We start from the raw sequence: 25,000 nt of genomic DNA, 5'->3' as shown, positions 1-25,000 counted from the left end.
CAGCATCATTGTAGCGATCTGCTTCACAATGCCCATCAGCATGCTACTGCAGTCCAGGGGATCACCTCACAACGGGGGGGGGTCATGCCATCCATCCCTCCTTGACATGTTTTGAGGAGCTGCTCGCCAGCCTCGTGGCACCTGCCCACCCACACACGCAACAACTGGTGGAAGCCATAGTGGAGGTGGGTGCTATCCACACACCGACTGAGGACCGTGCAGATAAGGCCACAGGGCACATCAGTAGACCACTGTTGCATATGCATCTGCATCTGTGCAGGTAGTTCATGCATATGTGAGATGTCATATATATAGTCTGTTGCTACGTAGTAGTAATAAACAGATGTGCATAAGCTATAGTATTGTAGACTTCTACTGTTGATGTACTGTAATGCTGCACCCACCCTGTAACAATGCCACAGTTATGGCTACTGACATCACATCTCTCACACACTTATGTAGGTCCCTCTGGTATACCACCAAGAAAGCAGCCTGTAGCTGGTGAGTATGGTTTATGTTCATGCTTGCCAATAAACTAGTCACATGGCTATAGTATATTCCATGCACACATCTAACACACCTACCCATAATTCATGCCATACATGTTCACATATTGTTGCTGTTAACTGCACTGCATCACAGTGGTGACCAAGGTTTGATAGCTGAAGGTTATGTCAGACACCTGCAAGGTAACTAACATCCTGTCATTGTGCAATGTTTCCAGAGGGATGAACCTAATGGTGGGACACATGGCCTACAGTAGAGACATGTGTGAAATACCACCCTTATACAGTGCTCAACAGTGTATATTCCAGTATTACAATGGCAACCGTTACAAATCTACAGTACTGCATATCATAATACTGTGGTCCGCAATCCTTAACACCTGCAATGTGGTTCCAAAATGAGCACTGAGTGTGTAATATGGAATTGTAGGTTAGGGCAGCACATATGGGGAATACATACCTTCACAAACACTGGAAGTATATGTTTGCACACACTCTAGATATAATATAGTGGCTGCAACTGTTGAGGTACTGGCTGCATGTATTTGTCATGGAAATGCACCTTTCAGCAAGTACACGTTCCCAATGTCACACCACGTATTGGACTGCTGGCCAAGACATTTGTCCATGAAATGTGCACACTTTACCTGCAACAAAGGCAGGTATGGCTTGCACAGATCTTACATGACATGGTATGGGCCCCATACTCAACAGGTAGCACCAATGAGCTGCGCATATAGCCATACCTCACCATTGCATATGCCATGGCAAACAGTGCAGACAGTCATGTATGTGGCAAGGATGTATGGGACTGAAATGATGCAGGAAATGAACAAATGGCCATCCAAGGCAAATGATGTCACATGTAGCAGACTGGTCATGCGGGCTGCCCACTGGCATGCCACAACACTGAGGAGGTGGCAGGAATGTCCAGCAAGTACTGGTTGTGTAATACCCGTGTCAGCAATTGCCTGGAATCTGCAAACATTTGGCCTATGGGTTAGGGTAATCAGATGTGACAGTTGTAGCACAGGAAACATCAGCCAGGCCTCTCTATAGGTAGTGTATGCATAACAGAAGAGGTTCCCAACATTCATGCATTGCAATGTGTACTGGTGTACCATGACCACATTGGAAACCTACAGATAGTATCATGTAAGATACAGGTGCTTCATAACCAGCAACTCATCCCACCTCAGGCCCATCATCTCCATCTGTACTGTGCCAGTGCCAGGGTAAAGCTGTATGTTTGCCAGTCATTAGCTGGGACTAGGCTGTTGCATGTGATGTTCAGTGTTTGGGATACTGCAAACTGACACACATGTGTAGGCCATAATTGTCAAGCATCTGCAAAAAGGCTGAAGGTGGGGAGGGTGTGTCATCATGACACACAAGTGCACTGCAGTAGGGATCCTAAGGATGCTACAAATGGATGTAGCTGCACACAGTCAGGTTCAGGAACTGTGGCAGGCATAACCCTGACTCCACAGAAATAGTGATGGCAGTGTGTGAACTCCAAGGGATGTGCACATGAGTAGACCTTGCAATCATGCAGATTTGGGGGACATGTGTAGGACTGACTGACCATATACTGGCAAATGCAGATGGCCCATGGTAGTATACCCCTGCCAGGAATAGTGACTGCTGTAGTACACATAACAATAGGTGCAACAAACCATCATGATAAGGGTGTGCACACATATGCACCCATGAAGTGTATGCATCGAGGTCAGCATCTGCACACCTAACACATTTATTAGACACTGCATGCGAATGTACAGGGCATATGACACATATCAGGCTCATGTAATGTTAACATATGCAGTGATGTGGTCCCATGGTATATCAAGGAAGAGTGCGTCATATCAGTAAGGGTGTGTATGCTCCCCATAGCCATGGTAAGGTTTGACAGTTGTCAGTGTAATAGTATCATATTGGTCATACATGCACCACTGAAGTTGAGATCTGTAAATCAGACATCAGACATTCACAAATGACATCTGTCCACATATCATCCCAGGTATATGTCAGACAAACACATAGGGGCTGTGAGCATTAGAGCAGACATAACTGACAAAGTAATACACATACAGCAATGGTTTTACACCAGTGAGGTATGGTGCACAGTACATAGCAGGGTGCAGAACAGGTGCGCAGCAATACTGTGTACATGCGTGCAGTGTTTTCCAGGGGAAGGGACATCACCTACTAACACAGCCCATGCATCACACACATGTATACTGTTGCTAGCATGGATTCACTATAGCTCCACTGCATGCTGTTGAGCACCATATGTTATGCATGTTGACAGATGGGTAATGGGAGGACTGTGTGTACTATGTTTGTGCAACCTCACCTGTAGGTGTGTATGTGTGTAGGTGGGGGGTTAATTTGTCTGTAAGTGCAATCTGGTGGAGTGGAGGGAGGTTGATGCATGTAGGATGTGTGTGTGTGTGTGCATGTGTGTGTGTTTGTGTGGGTGTCAATGTATGCACATGTGTGATTTTGGGGTTATTCATACGTCAGTATTTCCCTTTGGAATCATGCAGTACATAGACATGGACTGACACATGAGACACCAGGAATACTTGTATGGTATGTAATCACAGGACAGCTGATAGTATAATAAGGTCTGTAGTATGGAACATGCATTAGGAGGGAAACTAGACACCAGATATACCTTTAAAATTGCAATCAGCAAAAAGGTGAACGACTACCAACGTATGCAGCACTAGAGATGCATCGGAGAATTACTAGACAACACCAGGGAGTGTATCCATATATTACTGTTGTCCACATGATAAGGTGATTGGGCAGCAGATCTGGCATGTACTGAGCAATAGTTACATATGACATTCCTGTGCACGACATTATGGAGTGGAATGTAGTAGCCCCCCATCATATGGGGGCCATGCTCATGATGTCCAGACATACCCAGGGTGAACACTGGATGACAGCAGTGAGGCCTTGTAAAACCTACTCCACTCAAGTCAAGTAAGTAATGGAGTAACAGGTCTTGTGTTGTGATCACTTTTCTAGGCATTTAGAGGAATGATACGTTAATGACTGGTATTAATGAGTGTATGTTATCAAGTGTGATGCAGGATGGGGAACTTAAGTGAATAAACGTGGGACTGTCTGTAAACTCAGAGACAGGTAGGTATTATGGTGGAATTTCAGTTTGTGTGTGTGTGTGTGTGTGTGTGTGTGTGTGTGTGTGTGTGTGTGTGTGTGTGTGTGTGTGTGTGTATGTGTGTGAGTACTTTTATGTAATTCTGTACAAGTCTTAAAGTACATTTCTTGTTTTCCCCCACAGGTGGCGAGGTGGGTCAGGGTCCCTCCTGCATGCAATCTGTTGCTGGTGTTCATACAGACCCTGAAGATGATGATAGGACTGTTGAGGCACAGGCTGTGTTGTCAGAGGCCAAAACTGCAGCATCGTTTGACACCCCCCTGTTAGCCACCCCAACTCTGCACACAGTCACAGTACCTATAGATACCCCATCACCAGTGGCCATAGCAGAGGGACAGTTGGTGGTTGGTGGCAGTGCACAGGAGAGTGTGGAATCTATGCCTGCTGTGTCTGGACACAGCAGGCATAGCCAGATGTCCGGCAGGGCACCACATAGGCAAGATGTACCGGGGTGCTTGTGGGATGGCCGCTGTTCATCATGCCCCTGGCAGATGTGCCACAACTGGTACCACCAGGCACATGTTTCAGACTGTCATGGGGGCACAAGCACATATGGAATTGTACACCAGACAGGGCCCGAGGCTGCAGAGGGCTGCTATCTCATCTGTAAGCGACAACTTCCATGAACTTGCAGGTGACCTCCGTGATTATACCGAGGTCATGGATAGATGGTTGGGTGAGATGGTGGGCCTCATCAACCGTGGATTGTCCATGCTCAAACATGTGGTGGGAGTGGGGTGACAGCTGTGTGGACGTTGGCCAGCAACACCAACAGTTGGTGGTCGACATAGATGTGCTTGGACAGCAAGGTGCTCCTGTAGTGGCAGTACCAGCCCCAGCACTGCAGGGGGGCACTGTCCACAACATACCATAGCAGGCCACATGCACATGGCCCTGGCCAGACCCAGGAGGGACCTGGTTCCAGCAGACAGCTGTCATCATCAGGGGTGAGTAGCACATTGAGGCCTGTACATGGACATGCCCATGGAACCCCTGGCAGGCACAGTCCATGTATCTGTGGCTGGAGGTGGTGAACTGCACACCCTGCCAGGTATGCTCTGCAGCTGTCCAAGAAAAACCTGTATAGGGCAGCCATATGGCAGAACTGTGTGCATGCATACCCACACTCTATACAAACACACCTAGGGCAACCCCATACCTACACACACCACATCACCACACCCATATCAGCTAATTACTCCCCTCAGCCACACACACATTGTGTCAAAAGTATGGCTCACGCTCAGCCTCTGGCAAACTAATAACACACCCCGTGCATATGATGATACCTGTAACACATCCCTGTCATCCATAACATCAATGCAGGGACAGGCTAATATGGTTCTGATGCACATGGTGACTGTACTACAGTGTACCAATGTACTGCTGTGCAACATGTTATCAGCAGTAATGTTTAATGCTTAAATGTCAGGTAGTGTAACTGTCCAGCCATGATGCATTATAGCTGTTAGTAACACTGAGTGATTGTGGTTTCCATAATGTTACCCATTTGTGTTGTAGGTGTACATGTGCCAGCAAGAGGATGGTCTGCAGTCATATTCCACAAGAGGTATAGCACTGTGGTGACACCATGGCTGTGACATATCCTGGGTTCATTTAAACACATGTCACAGGTCTGTATAACAGTTACTGCCTGTGCCACATGGACAGGTGACCCCCCTAGAACATGTATAATCAGCAACCTGATGCAACACAGGGACTAGACCCCCTACCTAGGTATGTAGTCCTACTGATGTGTGTGGCTTTCATTGCACACACCAAACAGCGTTTAGGATGAGGTGTGTTCCAGGATACATGTTACATGTAGAACATCCCCAGACATGTACAGTATGGTAATGGGGAATGTAATGGTTGTATATGGACAATAACATAGTGTGACATACCATCATATACACATTAACAGGCACATAACAGGCAGACACACATCCAAGAGACCTGGGCCTATCAGTGCTAACTAACTTGTCAGTGTGTCCAATATGTTACAGGTAGGCTGCGCACAGCACATACATAACTGGGCTGGATTGTGTTATCAGTTACCTGTATGGTTGATTGTGACAGTGGTCACCATACAGTGGTACATGGGACATGTGCCGGGGTACCATGGTGTAATGACAGTGTACACAGCCCCCAAACCCCACTGTGGATATTGTACACATTGGAACCCATGATGACACTCCGACATACCCACCATCACACATTGCCCATGACTGCAATACAACCCATTGTCCATCCCAACAGTGGTGCTACAGGTATATGCATCTAATGCACATGCCACAGGCATAGTCTGGTGATGCATTGTCATGCCTCACTCATGGGCAGCAACATCACTATCCATAATACTGTGTGGCAATGCATATTGTATTAGGAATATGTGGCCTTGGAATGCTGTACCCTACAAATATACACACATGCATACATACACGCACTTGCCAGAACTCAATGGGTATCCCATGCCTATCAACCCATTTGTACAACACTGTTGTGCTGGTACTGCAAGGCTCAGGAAGCTTTAGGGAGAAGAGCATAACAGGGTACATGTAATGTCTGGTACAGCAGCAGCCACATCTAACTATGGCAATGGGTGTTGTGGTGGGTGTGAAGGCTCTCATGGTATTTCAAACTACTGGTGTACTAACACACAGACACTGATATCCTCCGTAATGCACACATACACTTTTTTCAGTACTGGGGTGCATCGCTGCAGGTGGTCATAGATGTGTACATGGCTATTGTTCATGGAGAGAAGGGAAGTGTAGGGTATGTGTTTACAGTGGTATCATGCCACCTGCCATGTGCCAGCAGACAATCTATCAACAGACACCACTGTGGTGACCCTCAGGGTGAAAGTGACAAGCATCAGCCAATCCTCTGGGTGTCTCCTGCAAATGGCCACTGAGGTGATCCAGTTGACATGTATGCAACATGTATTACAACACATGGTTAGTGTCTATGATGGAGACCTGTACCCACACATGTTCTGTTGTTTGTGGTAGTGTAGTGGAGATACCCGTGGCATTTGGTGCACACAGGGTGTTGTGTCCTATCTGTGCCAGTTATAACGCAGCTGGGCAGACATGTCAGTGTCAGTCAAGCATAGGTTGCCTGTATGTATCCAAGCTGGATACCTGCCATCTGCACCTCTGTACAGGGACTGACAGACATCTTCTTGGCAACTAGTTATGCAGAAGGCTGAATGTGTTGACAGATAGACATCTGAAACCAATATGTATGCCATTACTACATGTTGGAAGCCCTCACTGACATGTGCTGTACAGTCAGTAGTCTACAGTTGCTTTTCACATGTCAGATCATCATCCAGTAGGGGATATATACTGTGATACAGCTCACACACCAGGAACATGACAGTGAGGCCTCAGAGTCCAGCTATTCATGCAGGGGTGCTTGTTACCCATACTACATTTAGCAATCTACTCTTGCCTGGGAAAGCACTGTCAACAGTAGTAACGGCATGATGCACTACATGCCAGTGTGATGGCAAGTAACCTGGGTTACTACCCTTGTATGTAACATAGTCACACAGATATGAATGATGTACAGGTCTTATATACTCGAGTGTCCCAGACATGACACTCACATCCCTTGCTACTGTAATGAAGGCACATAGACACATGTTTTGTAAATGTCATTACATACACTTATTATACATATCATTACCCTGGTATATTATCAGACTGGGATGTGAGCACTGATTACCAGGGCTGAGCCATTCTTAACAAGTGTCAGCATTGCTGCAATATAACAGCTGAGTACATTTGTGCACTGGTAAGTGAAGCCTACACAGCGTAAGCTCCCATGCATTTAACCATACCCACACAAACACACTTAAAGCTGCTCAAAACTGTCTTAACCACTCAGTATCCAACAGCCCTTGTTCTGCCCACCACCAAAATAAACAGCCCTGGAAGAACTTGAACCCAGGACCCTGTACCCTACAGTCACAACAGTTAACTACTACGCCATGACAGCTGTGAAGACAGTTGTTGTTTATCCAATACATCTGTCAGTAGACATACTGATTAGTATTGAACAATTGCTGTGACTTCTACAATTCTGTAGTACATGTTAGTGATATTACTGTTGCATCACATATGTTATTATATCTAAATATACACATATCAGGTACATATTCTGTGATACATTTGTGAAGGTATACACAGTAATGTTTACACATAAGAAGGATATGGATTTATACATGTACATATGTAGATCTATGTCTACATTTACATACACGTATATATTCATATATATGTATTTATACACATTTGTATAGTGCATCATATACATGGTCATGTATAGATCTCTGTGTGTATATATATATATATATATATATATATATATATATATATATATATATGTACATGCTATATGTACAGATATACCTATTCATGTCGATATGTATATGTAGATATCTATAAGTATATGTGCATATATATCTAAACAGATATATCTATTTATGTTGATATATATATATATATGTAGATATCCATCACTATATGTACATATATATCTATATATCCATATATGTGTAGACATATATAGCTATATATATATATATATATATATATATATATATATATATATATATATATACACACGTGTGTGGTTGTATATGTAAATATATATATATATATATATATATATATATATATATATATATATATATATATATTATATATGTATGTAGATATGTATATGTTTATATATCTATATATCTATATGGATATATATCTATATATATCTATATACATATATGTTTACCATATGTCCAGAACATGGAGTGGAGTCCTACCTCAGCACCAATAGTCTCAACCTCTTAGTGCAATGGGATGCCTTGTATGTATTGCAGGTATATATGTAGACTGTTGCTATTGTAACAGGGGTTGTCTTAACAGACATGTTGTGTGTGGGAGGTCACATCGCTTTTGACATGTATGCCATTGATTACTGACGGACATCCTAAGGACATTATAGTACAGTACCACTAATAGCACAGTAATGATCCTGTGGACTACAGCAGAGATATGACCAATATATGTGGACAGTCTTGCACTCTCTGGTCAGTCCAGAGGTGTACACAGATCCTCTTTATGCGAGACATGTTGACCAAGCCTGACAATGTGGATGTTAACAGCCATGTACATGAGTATATCATGTAACTACTGGACTACATATGCCCACACAGTTTATGCATTCACACACACCTGTCTGTCCTGACACATAATAACTGGTGGTGCAGAGGTCACATGGCTACATACTACCCAGTAGTTAGTGACATACATCTGTACAGACTCCCACTGCTTTGTCAGAAATACACAACAGTTATGGTGGCCTGCAGCAGTATGTCTTGCAAATATCTGGACATAACAGCATACTGGGTAATTAGACTAAGCTGCTGGGCATGTAACAAAGCACTGTGCAAACTACAGGCTGACTGCCACAACAATGGACTACATTTTGTATGTGGGAATACACATGTACCTGCAAATATAGCAGGCTCTACAGGCATGTCACAGCACAGAGTAACAGACACCTGTGAGAAAGTGCATACCACAACCAATGTGAATACAGCCACAGCCACATATGGTATGCAAGCTTAATACGACACTATATGTGCCACTCACACACTAACCCTACATAAACTGGGTCAAGACACAGTGTGGTCCAATGCCTGTCTGTGGTATGGGACCCTTCTGTTTAGCCCTACAAACATGTGAGCCAATAGGGTACCATACACTGCAGCAGCATGTAACATCAGGTAGAACAGGACCAAGAACAATGGCATCTACCACAGTCTGTGCACAGGCCAAGGTACACATTCGCAATACACATACTGTCAACAATCACTATAAGTACATAGACCCCAGTACTGTACACACAACTGCAGAATGCCAAGGTTATGTCCTCAGAAATAACTCCTGCTATACATAACATGTCTAGCAGTCTGATATCTGACTGGCTTGTTTTCAGGTATGATGTCAATAAATAATGGTGTACAGAACATATGCACTTCTTACTGCATGACATATGTACAACAGTTGATAGACTTGTGGCTGGATCCACAAACACTGGGCCAATATTGGCATGTTGCTGTGATACCCTCATACATTTACTGTTGTAACAGGGTTTGTTGTGCCATATGTCTTAAGAGGGATATGTCAGTAACTCTCGTGGCTGTCACCATGTACTGACTGCAATCCTCAGACTATGCTTCTGCAGTTCTACGATAGGTGATCTGTGAGGAACACAAGAAACATAAGACTCCAAACACTGCCCAGTCTGCAGATAACACTACAGGTGGGAGTTTCCTCAAACACATAACACTGTCATGACAGGTATTAAATCATGTAGACCAGCCATATCCACACACACCCTGTTAAACCAACATTACTTCAAATGCAGAAGAGCAACACTTACATTCTGTAGTCATGTCTGGCATATCCCCCTCTTGTTTGTTGGCCTGTCTCCACAGTGTATGTTGTTAGAGGTAAATCCCAATACCATCTGTGATGCTGTTTGCCAAACACCAACATGAGGTCCTGCTCACAGTGAATGAAAAGACCCAACACCCACATGATGTTCCTAGATATTGGAGTGTGTTTCCATGCAATTGGATATGGGAATGTTACAACAGCTGTTCCACATGCAATCAGCTAGAGAGGGAATGCAATTCATGCAGAGGCCATCAGCTGATCATGAGCATCACTTACAAAACACAAGCTGCTGCCTAAGCACAGCAGGTGTACCTCTCCACATCCACTAGAGAGGGAGTGAGAGAGACAGACGGAGACAAAGTAAGACAGGGAGGGGTGTGGAGAGTAAAACCTAAGCATACTTGTGTCACACACTTACCAGTACGGGGTTTCATACCACTGACTATGTATTGCTACCACATGTCTATGCAGTTATTGCATGCGCTACATAGTTTATATGCTGGGGAGCTGTCCAAAGGTATATGTGATGGTGAGTGACATCTGCAACAGTGATATAGGAGTGATAAAGTAGGTGTAGTACATGTGCTTGTCCATATGAACAGGTGTCAACATCGACACAACCACACTCTCTCAGGGACTCACACACATTAACACAGTTGGCAGGGTCAGGAATAGACTTCCTAACTAGCTAGTTTGCCACAATACAGTAATACACAGGTATCAAATGTATCACAGGGGTTATCCGGATGATATATGGACAAATGGTATGTGAAGGTGTCTGACATCAGATGGCATATTTCAGTTGGCCAATCAGAGGTGTTGTGAGTGTGAATGGGGGTCAAAATCATTATATTCCACACACACACACACACACACACACACACACACACACACACACACACACACACACACACACACACAGGGTGCCAGTACTGACATGAATGGGTCCATTGCTTCACAGGTGTGCAGTGGTTGACTGTGCCAGAAGGCTATACAAGGCTAGGTGAAGTGTATACCTTGGCATCAGGCCACATGACAATGGTCTGCAGTGTGGCTCAGGAGTGTAGTGTCTGGATTGGCCCACACAGGTGGGTATTGTATTCACCATCCAGTCATCCGGGTTACTATTGTGGGTGGCCACTGCTGTGCAATGCTTGCCATGTATGTGTTCTATAGTCCACGACATGGAGAGTGTCTGGGATGTGCACATGTCCCACATGCATGTTCTGTGACATGTGGAACTGTACCTGAGTTGTCCTGGCCATGTTGTGTACACAGATTATCATCAGATGTGCCATTCCTGGCCTCATGTGGTGGGAACTGGCAATGGTCACCAGGTTGACCCTGCACCTACATTGACAGCATGATTCAGGTATTCCTTGGTGTCAGTGGCATCTGTCCATACAGGGCATGTGTTTAAGGCATGATATGTCCTTTGTGGGTCACATCTGAGGGCACTACAGTTGTTGCAGGCGTTCAGTGGGGAACATAGTGAAGGTGCACTGTCTGCCATTATGTGACTATTGTAGTAATGGGGCATGGTGCTATGCCCTCTGTAGTGTGCTACAATCACACCATGGTTACTATCTGTGGGCAATATGCAAGGAAGTACCAACAAAGCGGTTGTTGCCTAGCTGAGTGTGTTTGTGTATGAGCTTGGGTTCAGAGTGTTCTTTGGGTAATACAAGGGTTGCCTAATTTTTTCGCCAGGCCTTGATGTCACATGTAGGGGTATGGATTGGCAACACCAGCCTCTCTGCTGTTTGACATCTGTTATCCTTGTAAGGTGGACATTGTGACATATAATAGGCCAACCATATAAGAAATTTCCGAAACCCTCTCCACAATGAGTCCATTTGTTACACACTCACTTCCACAATTTGTTACACACTCACCTCCACACAGGATACGGATGACAAACATAGAGACACACACACACCGAGTCTCACGGATGCCATGTTTGGGATCGGAACTTCTACCTAATTAGTACAGCACACTACAGCAGTACACAGTTATAGCACACACCACAGAGATTACTGGGATACTCATTCCCCAAAGGTGTATTTCAAGGTGAATGACATCAACAGGCTTGCCAAAGAAGGACAACTGAGGTTGTATTGACTGTGAATGGCCTCAAAAGCATTGCTCCCTACACAGGCAAACAAACACACTAATATCCACACTTGCCATGTCTGGAAATAACCCCCCTACCAAACTAGTATATCACACTACAGCATTACACTTTCATAGGATGCACCACAGAGATTACTGGGCTACTCCTTCCCCAAAGGTGTATTTCAAAGTGAATGACATCAGCAGGCTTGCCAAAGAAGGGCACTGGAGGTTGTATTGACTGTGAATGGCCTCAAAAGCATTGCTCCCTACACAGACAAACTAACACACACACATCCACACTTGTCATGTCTGGGAATAGAACTCCTTCCTAACTAGTTTATCACACTACAGCATTACACAGTTATAGGATGCACCACAGAGATTACTGGGCTATTCCTTCCTCAAATGTGTATTTCGAAGTGAATGACATCAGCAGGCTTGCTAAAGAAGGGCACTGGAGGTTATAGTGAATGTAAATGGCCTCAAAAGCATTGCTCCCTACACAGACTAACACATACACAAGCATCCACACTTTCCATGTGTGGGAACAGAACTCCTACCTAAATAGTTTATCACAGTACAGCTTTATGCAATTATAAGACATGCCATGGAGATGACAGGGTTACTTTTTCCCCAAAGGTGTATTTCAAGGTGAATGACATCAACAGGATTGCCAAAGAAGGGCAATGGAGGTTGTATTCATTGTGAATGGCCTCAAAAGCATTGCTCCCTACACAGACAAACTAACACACACAGTTGCCACATCTGGGATTAAAACTCCTACCTAACTAGTACATCACACTACAACATTGCACATTTATAGGATGTGCCACAGGGATTAATGGGCTACTATGCCCCAAAGGCGTACTTCAAGGTGAAGATATCCACAGGCTTGCCATAGTAGGGCAATGATGAATGAGTGTGTGTGCATGGGCCATAACCCATTTATCTAGAGGCAGACACACCATACTCAGGCACACACAAGTTTATATTCCACAGGTATGTGTATACAACTGCTAGATGACTACTGACTTGTACAGTCATGTTGCACAGTTAGCACTAGCACCACATATTCTATAATGCTGAGGGATTCCAGAGGCAAATGTCTACACTGATTGACATTTACACATCATGTGGTTATAGCCTGTGTGCTTGGTGGGACAGTCCTCATGATTATGGGCTCTTTGTCACTGTCACTTTCTTCCACACATCTATGTATGTGTACTTTTGGCATATCACAGTGTGTTGTCCTTGGATATATGTGTGTATTCCTATTCAATGTGTGTGCAAAGCATGACTGGTGCATACTGAGGAGTGTATGCACTAACATCTGCGACTGTCAGATATGTATGGTCCACTGTTGCCAGACATGGGCTTCATTTCTGTAAGTGGGTGAGCATGCCCAGTATGACCTTTCAGTATTTTGTTGTCTGACATAGCCTTCATTTCTCTATAAGTGTGGGAGCATGCACAGCATGACCTTCTGTATTGCATGTGTGAATCCATTCCAGGTAGATTGTACTCCAGTGCAGACTTTTGTGTTCTACACTTACAGCTAGCAAATTGTTTCTGCAGGATATCTGTAGATCAGTTGTCAATATGGGGTCAAATTGGGCAAAGGATAGTGGGTTACTGTAGGTAGTTGTGTCTGTGTTGCTTCTGCTACATGGTCCTAGTGTTAGCAGAGATATTCAGACATGTGTACTGTTATACACTGTGATGTTTTATGTGATCAAGTACTGTCAGATAGACATATTTGCTTGCAGTGATGTCCTGAGAAACACAGGGTGACTGCAGCTCTGTCCAATATTGAGGTCAAACACCTACATATTCTTGCACACTCATGCCATTCTGGAGGGGGAGCTGCAGACACTTGATGCTGGGTCTGTGTAATTGGTTCAGCACCTTGTTACAGTGGTGGCAGAGGATCCCATACTTGTACATCCATCAACGTGACAGCATGGCCATATCTTGCTGTGGCAATACATCACAGCTGTACAGATTCAAACAGGTTACCTAGAGGCAGGGGTCATAATTCTGGACATTACCCCTATACATTGTGGTTTACGAGCAGGTTTGTAGTCACCCATTCTTGTGTTTGCGGCCAGGGATAGTATGTGCACATGGCTGAGTTTCGGACTTCACACACTGCATTCCACCCATGCTCCCACCCCCCTCTATTAATCTATCCTCTTAAATACATTATGCGAACATTCTCTGATATTTTCCCTACAGTTATCACCTCATCACAGCAGTAAATTGGTGTTGGTCCACAGTTCAATCTGTAGGACATGATGGACATGTTACTGTGATTTGTCCACATGGCCTTGCATATGGGTTCTATGGACTGTGTTATGTTGTTATTTGGGAGTCCATGACATAACATACATTGGCAGTACGGGTGAGACACAGGCCTTTGGCAGAGGACTGTAGGCCATTTGGTAGTGATGCAGGCCAGCTGTGGCAGCCCATTGCATTCTGTCAGTCTTACAGTCCCAGAATGCAATACAGTATATTCCCGTGGGGTGACAGGGTAGGTGTGCTAGGTGTTCATGCCGATATTTTCTGTCTGTATTGATCCAGTGGTGTGGATGCTGGCAGGGTGCTGCTTAGAGCTAGGGACACACCTGCATGGGACACTTGCTCTGCATGCTGCATTCTTTCACTATTGCCATACACAGGTGGGGGTCATATTGTACTCATTCCCAACAGCAAGGATATGACAGGAGAGGTACCTGTGGGTGGTGGTTGGGTGAGCTGGGTGAATGTGTGCTATGGACACTACTTGCATCTGACTCACAGATATGATGGGGCATTCCACTTATGCTGACTTGTGCAGGGACATAATCTGTTTCTCAATACATCATTCCTATGACCTTTGTGGTCTGCCAGTGTTTGGCCAGACGACATCGGTATTCCCTACTACAGGCCCAGATAATATGCTGCAAACCTGTATGTACAATTTCAAGGGTGTGTCCATTTGACAGTTACATATTATACATTGTCTGTCTGAGGTACTTTCCCTTGTGTACTGACTGTATATCTGGGCAGACAGTCATGCCATGTCCATCTTTCAGATGGTGACATATTACTTCCAAACATTTACAATGGCTTACTGCTAGAATGTGTTATACTGGGAAGCATTGTGTTTGGCACTGCAGTTGTGAGGACTTGACCCTGATATCGGCAGTACTGGCCAATGGCCACCAGGACAAACCTCACCAATCTCACACAATATGCAACACACGCCAACCTAACACATGCAGACCTGCATATTGTACACATGTTACAATCTATCCTGCTACCTTGGCTAGCTCAGGTCATCTGTGCTCCACTGTTATTATACCTACACATACATGTTACTGCATTTTTACATAGGATGGGGGGCTCACCTGTGTGTTACTATGTGTCTGCATAGGAATAGGCGGCACACCTGACTGTTACTACATTTCTACACTGGATTGGGGGGCACACCTGACTGTTACTACATTTCTACATAGGATTGGGGGGGCACACCTGACACTTGTACACATTTGCTATGACTGTACTGACATGTCAGGTACTCCATTTCATTCTGTATTCTAACCTATCATGTGCCTAGAGGCATATCAGTGTACTACAGGTCTTAGGTTTGATTGACCTACATTTCAGTTTCTGATTTCTTACACTTCAGAACTAACATCTCACTGCCTGACCTGTTGTAGTCTGTCTGTGTAGGCCTGGAGGGGAGGTTACCCATAGCCATCAATCACAGGCCTTAGCACAGCCTTTGTTTGTGTTTGTCTACACCTGTCCTGCTGGCTGAGACTGTTGTTGGGTATGTGAGCCTCCCTGACTTGCATGTGTGTGTCATATGGACAAGCATGTGGCCCAGCACATTTCCTGCAGTGGGTTTTGTCACCATGTGTAGTACTGGCTACTAGGATGACACCAGTGTTTATTACAGATCTCATGCTGCCAGTATAGGTGTCTTCTATCTGCTGGCATCCCATTCAGCCACCAGATTCCCTTGCATGCTTACATCCATTCCATAGATATAAGTAACAACACATACTACTCCATTCAGCAATTGGTAGGAAGAGTGACTTACCTTGTGGCTGTGCCAGTATTGAAGATAATGCTGGAGGGCTGCCTATGTCAGATGCACATAGTACACTCCCTATACATGGCTGACAACAGGTAGTGTCATGTTTGGCATCCCTTTTACTGTATGTGCAAGTCAGGGAGAGGTGCCATTACCTGGGTCTCTACTGTGTCAGTGTATGTGCTATGCAGTGCTTTTTTGCCAAGGTCAGGGCATACTGAGCATGCCTCCTTCTGCCTACTGGGGCAGGCTCAGGTTGTTCCTCCTCCACGTCCCTCTGTGCCTGTGCAGGCCTTGGCATGGTGGGCAGCTGTGTGGCCCTGCCCCATGCTGTTGCTGCTGCAGCTGTTTCCACAGGATCATATTGTGTAGCATGCCACATACGATGAAAATTTGAGTACATGCAGCTAATGCGTACTGCAAGGCTCCACCGGATGTGTCCAGGCACCAGAACCATGACTTGAGCATCCCAAACACATGGTCTATTATAATTCTGGTCTATGCTTATGCCTCATTATGGAGTTCTTGTTCAGGCGTGTGTGCATTTTTGATGGGTGTCATCAGCCATGGCTCCAGTGCATAACCAGCATCCCCCACTAGATGACCATAAGGGATGTACCCATTGGCAAATCTCTGGTACAGCTGCGTCAGATGCCAGATGTGGGAGTCGTGATAGCTTCCTGGAGAGACAGCACACACATTCATTATAATGCCCTGGGCATCACACATGACCTGGCAGTTGATGGAGGGGAAGCCCTTGTGGTTGATGTAGACCCTACCCTGCTCAGCGGGTGGTGCTTTGATGCATATGTGCGTGCAGTCTATAGCACCCACTACCTCAGGGTATTCTGCTATTTGGTGGAAGAGATGCATATTGCTGGCCAATGCATCATGGGTGTTGGGAAAATATACGTGCTAACCAGCATGTGCTGACATGGCATCCAGGAATTGGTGGAGTACCCTGGATGCTGATGCCGGTGAGAACCCCATGATATCCCCTGTTGGCCTTTGGAAGGTACTTGTGGCTAATATTTTCAGCCCTACACATACCTTAGTATCCACTGGGATGGGTTCCCCCTCTGTTAGTTCTGTGTGTCAGATGTGGCCGACACAGCTCAACAATTTGCTGTAGGAGGTCCCTGTCTACTCTATAGCGCTCCACTATCTCCAGCTCCTGTAACCCCTGGTAGGTTACCTTGGGTAAATATACATGCTAACCAGCACACTATTCTCCATCTCCTCACTGTGGGTTGGTCAACAGCTTTCTCATCCTCACCACCCTCAGCCTCTTCTACATGTTGATGTATGATAGCTGCTGCAGCCCCTATCATTTTGTTGTTTTTGTTTGTTAAAATTTCCTTGCATGTATACATCAGTGGTGTAGAATATGTGGGAAACTAGAGAGAAAGGTGTTTGCATAGTTTATAGTAGTGTTCTGGGTTGGGCTGGGCTGCTGACTGTATAATTAGTTGATTCTGATACATTTCACCCACCGGCTATGCTAGTTCTCCTTGATTACCTTCCTACTGCTGTTTTCCCTTCCCTTTGCCTTCCTGTTTAAGTCCCGGGGCGTGCCACGCAAACACAGTGCTCACATGTGCACAGAGCTGCTATTTCCTAGTTTACATTTTTCTTTTCCCTTTAAAACATGGTGCATGGCACGCACACCTGTTTAGGCAATTTAAAAAGTGCTAGGCAGCCTCAGACACACCCCATTGCTTAGCTCTGCTAAGCTAACGGCAAACCCTAGCCACAGGGCTCTGGTATGCTTACAGTATGCCTGACACACACCCCCTATGATGCCAGTTAACTCTTAGGCTTGAACCATGTTATTCCTGCACTTACACTGTTGGGTGCTGGCTAGCATTGATGGGAAATATGGGATTCATTATCATTCCCCTTATTTGCATAGGATTGCATGCTAATGCATAGCTACAGGTCCCACACCGAGCCTTCCCCCTTAGCAATCACTATTCACTGGCCATGTTGTCTTCTGCCTGCCATTGAGTATAATGGCAAAATAGCGATTTTGGTTTGAATGCTTATTTCAGGTAATATTTTATACTTTTGGCCTGATCCCATTTGCACACCACTGCCCTACTCTTAAACAGCAGAAATCGGCTAAAAAAACAAAATTTTTTTTTTTTTATTTTTGCAACTGTTTTCCATGTCAGTGGCCATATGTTTGGCCATTGGCATGGTTTCCACATAATATACACCCTTTATTTGGAGCTGTCATGGCTCTGTTTTGTAGTTTGCAGAAATGTACTCAGTTACTAACTGAGTACATTTCTCCACACTACACTAGTCCTGCACAGCCAGTTGACAGTTTTCTGAATTGCAAATTCACCTCATTTGTATGGTTTTCACCTACAAATGGGGTAATTTGCATAAAGAAGCTGTGTCCATGCAGGAATAGTGCAGGAGCGCTCGTACACATCCCTTCAGCTTATTCCTGGATTGCACGGTGGCCATGTTGCCTCCAGGAGCTCCTGCACTGTTCCTGCATGCCATGCAGGGCTTGCTGAATCCAGGGGAATGTGTTTGTGATTAATGTTTCTAACTATGTGTTTCAGATGTGTTGTTTAGATACATATACAACAGCAATACAGTATATCACAATATTTGACTAACATGATGTATTAATAATGTTTTATATGTAGCTAGATACAGGTTACATATACATATAACTAGGTACCTTTTTTTTTCTTCCTCTCTCTGGTCTGGTTAACTGATGGGTGGATAGTTGAAATGTTTTAGTATGATTATGGATTTGGGGTAGCTTTTGTTGCTTTTAAATAGATGTAATGATATGAAGGGGTTGTTTTTTCCATGTTATTGATGTTTTGTAAAAATACTGGTGGTCTGTGTGACTGTTCCCATTGTAGAGATTCATAGCATGAACTAACAAGGCTGCCTAAGTGTTTTTTTTGTTTTGCTTTCAGTAAACTCTAAATGCTTCAAGATTTGAATTTCCTGCTGAGGAGGTTTTGTTCCCTTCACTAGAGATAACCCCCATTGTGCATGAGCATATTTAGATACTTTTTAAAAAGTTTATGAAGCTGCAGGTTGAGGAAACAGCAGTGATGACATCATTTGAACTTTGAACTCTTGTATAGGTGCAAAACATGGAAATAAGCCAGAATGTCAAAACAGAGAAGAAATGAAACTGTTTTAGCAAACTCTGAAGCAATTATTCTTCATATAAAGGTATTTAAGTAATGTTTTAATGCTAATTCTATAATTAGAAAGTGAATTTGTGGTTATTATAATCGGACCTTGGCTTGGGTGATTATTCATTTCAAACTGATAGTTACCAGCAGCTAATAGCAATATGTTCTTGTTAAATGGTTGTATTTAGTAATCTTCTTTCTTCAAAATCTGTTATTCTATACTTAGATACTTTAAATGGTAAATAATTAGTTCTAATGAAAGTGTTTAACTCCTTTGAAAATACTTATGTTCTGCTATAGATACATAGATTCTGCAGAATCAGTGACACTGTCAGTAACTAAATGACATCAAGTGACCCAGGAGCTGCATTAGAAATATCAATATATATATATATATATATATATATATATATATCTATTAATATCAGAACTAATTTAAATGATCTAACCATTAGCAACTAAATAGAGGGTTATGAGTTTTTTCCCCTCTGTCTCCTTCCTGATGTAAGACATCAACTTGGATACTGTCAATACGTATGAGTAATATGTATATAACTGTAGAAATATAATAGTTTAGTTGTGTTGCAATAAGTGTTATACATATGTATATAAGAGGTCTGTACAAGGAAAATGTTAGATAAATTACTAACAAAAAGATTAAGTCATCTGGTATTTTTTGAAAAGTCTTAGGAATATTGACAATCTTCTTATCTTTTATCATCTAATGTTTATACATACTTGATCTGATTTATATTTCTGATGTATTTAATTGTTAGAGGTGCTGTTATACTAAATGACATATTAACATAGCTATAGTTATAAATGACACTCTCATTCTAATGTATATTTTACAGATTGGACTTTTTTAGTTGCTTTCATAATGCTTTTCACTGTTGTTTTTATACTATATCCTAAGCAGAGATGGATAATTTGTGTCTCTTGATGTTTGACAGATGGTGGAAGGATGGTTTAGTTAAGTTTTTAACTAAACCAGAAACTTTATGTTTCATGTTTGTGTTTGTAAATTGTTTTGGATTTTTAAAAGTATTAGTTAATATACGTTATGCATCCATGATAAGTAAGTTTTCAGTAATTTTAAAGTCAACACAGAAGAAAAGTCTTATAGTGAGTAACAACGTACACACCATAGTCAATGGCTTATAAATGTTTATAACTAAATAGTAATGGTTTGAATAATAATGTCAATAGAGCTGGTTTGCTTAAATATATTAAAATGCATAAAGCCCAGATTATCTTTTTACAAGAAACTCGTATATTAAAAATGATTTACAAAAATTCTCATTTAATAGATAAACTATTCTAGCTGATTCTTGCTTTAAGGCTAAGAGAAAGGGCACTCTTATTCTATGGAAAAATACTTATACTATGCCTAGAGTTATAGATACATTTTCAGACAAAGATAGGATGCTAAGCATGGTTGTTTTGGAAATCAATAGGAATTATTTATACATTGATAAATACATACCAGGACTAAATACTAAATATGTTGACAAATATTTGGATGTGTTGACTTTATATGCAAAATGGGAAATTATAGCAACAGGTGATTTTAACTGCTTATTATCAGGCTTATTATCATACTTCTTTAATTGGTAAAATAAGACTAACATCTCAAGCCCACAAGTTAAATGACTTTACAAACCAGATTAACCTTAGAGATATACATGGTCTTAGAGAACATTATTCATTATTTTATACTTCTATTCATATCGGTTTGGTACACAAACAAACATTGATAAGGTCTTTGTATCAAACAACATATACTCTAAAATAAGTGATGTATCTATAATGACTTGTCCACTTTCAGACCATAATGCTATAAATTTTACATTAACTATGCATACGGATGATTTAAGATTTCTACAAAGAATTCTAGCTTACATAACTAAGCTAAAAGACTTCAGGGAATTGAATTTGAAAGAAGTAGACATGTTTATGGAAATAAATGATAATGGTGAAGTAACATATACTATACTATGGGACACCATTAAGGTTTATATTTATGGTAGAACAAAAACTTGGTACCATAAAAAAGGAGAGAGTGGGACAAAGAACTCTTAGAATTACAAAAGACCATAGATAAGATAAAAATGGATGCAAAACCAAATGATAAAGTAGCACATAATGAAATGAATAAGTTAAATCAAAATCAATTAGACGTTATGAATTATAAAGTAGCCATAAACCTAGAAAAACTGAAACTACAGTCTTATTCTGTAAACCCCAAATATCTACATAAAACAGCAGTAAGATCCAAGAAAATAAACAATCAAAATCATATTAATGAGATTAAATACAAATGTAATGGCTCAGTTAAAAGCATAACTAACTTAAAGGGCATATTAGAAGCATTTAGGAAGGTATCAATACAACACAATATTATATTAAATAAACAAATTACACTAACAGAAGTGAAAGAGCAAATAAAAAATCTAAAAGATAATAAAGCCCCAGGATTGGATGGAATAATTCCAGAACTATATAAGATTTTTCCTGAATATATATAATAAAGAAACTGGTGAGTACCTTTACTATAGTTAAGCAAAAATGATTATACAATGCAATGTCTGAAAAGCCGATAAACGTGCACGCTGATTGGCTAATCCAACCAGTGTGCACATAGTAAATCAAAAAAAAATAACAGAAGAAGTCCGGCCACTAAGGTATCATGCTACAGTGACGACAAACCTTTTAACATCACATAGTAAAGCTAAACATCTCACAAGTACACCTAATCACACAAAAGTCACTAATTCCCCTATTACAGTCCTCAGTCCCCCACCTCGAACAGTAATTAAGTAAACTGTCATGCAGTCGCAAATACACCACACACACTACATGACCACCAGCTTAAAAAAAAATAACACAATAAAAGCAAGCATTCTAATAAAACCATTCATACAGCTGTATTCCCTGCAATAGTTATACACAAATAACAGCTCCAAAAATCTATGCACTAAAAGTAAACACAGCACACCCCCTGGCAAAGTCAGAACAGACACACCATACTTAACTTCCACAACCAGCATATACCTTCTAAAAGCACATACCACATCACCATCTAGTGACCAATTAGTAAAACTACATTATATTTTAAAATAGTTAATGTGAATTAAAACTGGACCAGATTTCTAACATACCTATAAGTAATAAAACATAACTACACGTTATAAAGTTCTAAACTGCTTAAACTATATTTTACCCAGCACCACCTAGCCCTTTTGATAACATCCCTTCAAAAACCTACACGAGCCCTCTTAAACAGAAACACTACAAACTCAGACAGGAAAAAAAACAAAACGAGAGACACCATAGATAGAAAATAATAAAAAAAAAATGGAAGTAAACTTTGATCTAAGTGAAATAGAAGAAATATTTAAGAACATACCAGAAACCATGATGAAACCATCAACAAGCAAGGAAGTTCTCCAACTACAAGAACAGGAAGTACTAGAGCATAACACGTCCCATAGAGAAGACAACAGTGTGACAAGCCATACACTTCAGAAAAGTAAAAAGACATTAAAAGCCTATTCCCCTCAGCAACCTAACAAAAGACATGCAGAAAAAAACTTAAAGAAATAGAGACACTAGAATTAGAAAAAGAAGAATCAAGTACAAGAAAACAAATACAGCGGGCTATAAACATATTTCAAAACTGGCAAAAACAAAAAAAATTACAACATAGACTTCCACACTATTACACCAGAAAACTTAAACACAATACTTAGAGAGAATTCTATGCTACAGTATGAAACACAAAAGAAGAAGAATACATAATAAGTGCATTTGCAGCCTTACGTGCAGGACTTAACAGATATATAAACAACCCACCATTAAATAGAAAGATTAAAATCATAACAGATATACATCTAACAAATGCATAATGTTATAATTACCTTAGGCAAGTTTGAAAAAAATTCAGGGCTTAAATTTAACCATAGTAAATCCAAAACACTACTAATTAATAAAAAAAAATCAATAAAAATCTATGAGAAAATAGTCTGTTTAATTGGAGAATGATTTATTAGAATATTTGGGTGTTAGTATAAAGAGCTCATGGAGAGAGTCTATTAAACTAAACTATACTAATTTAATAACTACTATTAGTGGACTAACTAAAAGATGCAATAAAATGTTCTTCATGATGGAAGACAGGTTCTCTTTAATTAAAATGATAATTTTACCTAAAATTTTATTTTATATACAGTCATTGATGCTATCCCCCTAAAAGCTTATTTAAAAGATTAGATTCCATGTTAATTACATTTTATGTTTTACCACAAAACCTAGAATAGCTTATAAATGGCACATTAGAGCTTGGGACAGTAATGGAATAGCATTCTCTAGCATTGATCTTCATTCTAAATCAGTTATAATTAATGTAGTATTACACTGGAACTGATTTCGGAATTATAGAATATCAGTTTAAGGAGCTGTATGGAATAAACAGAGTCCATTTGCTTTTACGCGGATTCTGTTTATTTAGTAAGAAGTTGGATCATTTTTCTTATGGCATTGATCAAATATTTTATCATTTTAAAAACATAATAGATAATAATTATAGCTTCAAACAATTCTTATTTCTTATATTCCCCATAGCATACACCCCTGATTGCCTAGATTTATTTAACATTAATATGATGCAGAGACTAAAAGAAAATACATTTGATATTCTGGAATCAGTTTATTGATAATAAGAGTATCAAACCATTAAACTCTCTTTTATGTAGATGTAACAATTGTCAAGATGGTTGATTATACACTCATTACAACAGTTTATTGATAAAATGAGAGTATCAATCAATCAACATTGAGACTGAATCTTTGCCAAATTTGATTCGGCTTTTTATTAGGTGTCTTGAAAAGACAGGTGAAGAGACATTAAGCATTTCACCTATATATAAGATACTAAGAGAAAACACTGAAGTTTGACTCAGATTTTTTGGAATTATTATGCAAAGATTAATGAACAACTATCTGACGAATTCAAAAAACTGTTACTGAAATCTATATATGGTACCTCTTTTTCATTATATTGGAGATTGTGTACATGGAAATTTATAAATAGGAGTTTCTATACCCCACATAAAATAAATCTTATATTTAAAAACAGTGAAAGTAAATGCTGGAAATGTGATAAATTACAGGATGCCAACTGGGTCCACATGTTTATTGAATGTAGAACTGTTGTTCAATACTGGGAAGACTTTACATATTTTGTAAATGCTTTATGGTCTGATAACTGTCAAATTTCTTTTTCACTAATACTATTCAATGTTCCTATACCTAATATAATGCCTAAATCTCAGATTCAGTTACTCTGGTCAATTCTTGCAATTGCTAGGAAAGTTATTATTTTGAACTGGAAAAGTAAAGAAGATTTGATGTTTAAAGAGTTTATTAATCTAGCAATAGAACCCACAACATTACTC

This window comes from Protopterus annectens, chromosome 5.part0 (assembly GCF_019279795.1).
Source record: "Protopterus annectens isolate FY-2018-M chromosome 5.part0, PAN1.0, whole genome shotgun sequence".
Lineage (NCBI taxonomy): Eukaryota > Metazoa > Chordata > Ceratodontiformes > Protopteridae > Protopterus > Protopterus annectens.
The sequence above is the reverse complement of the archived record's forward strand: the minus strand, read 5'-3'. Positions refer to the sequence as shown.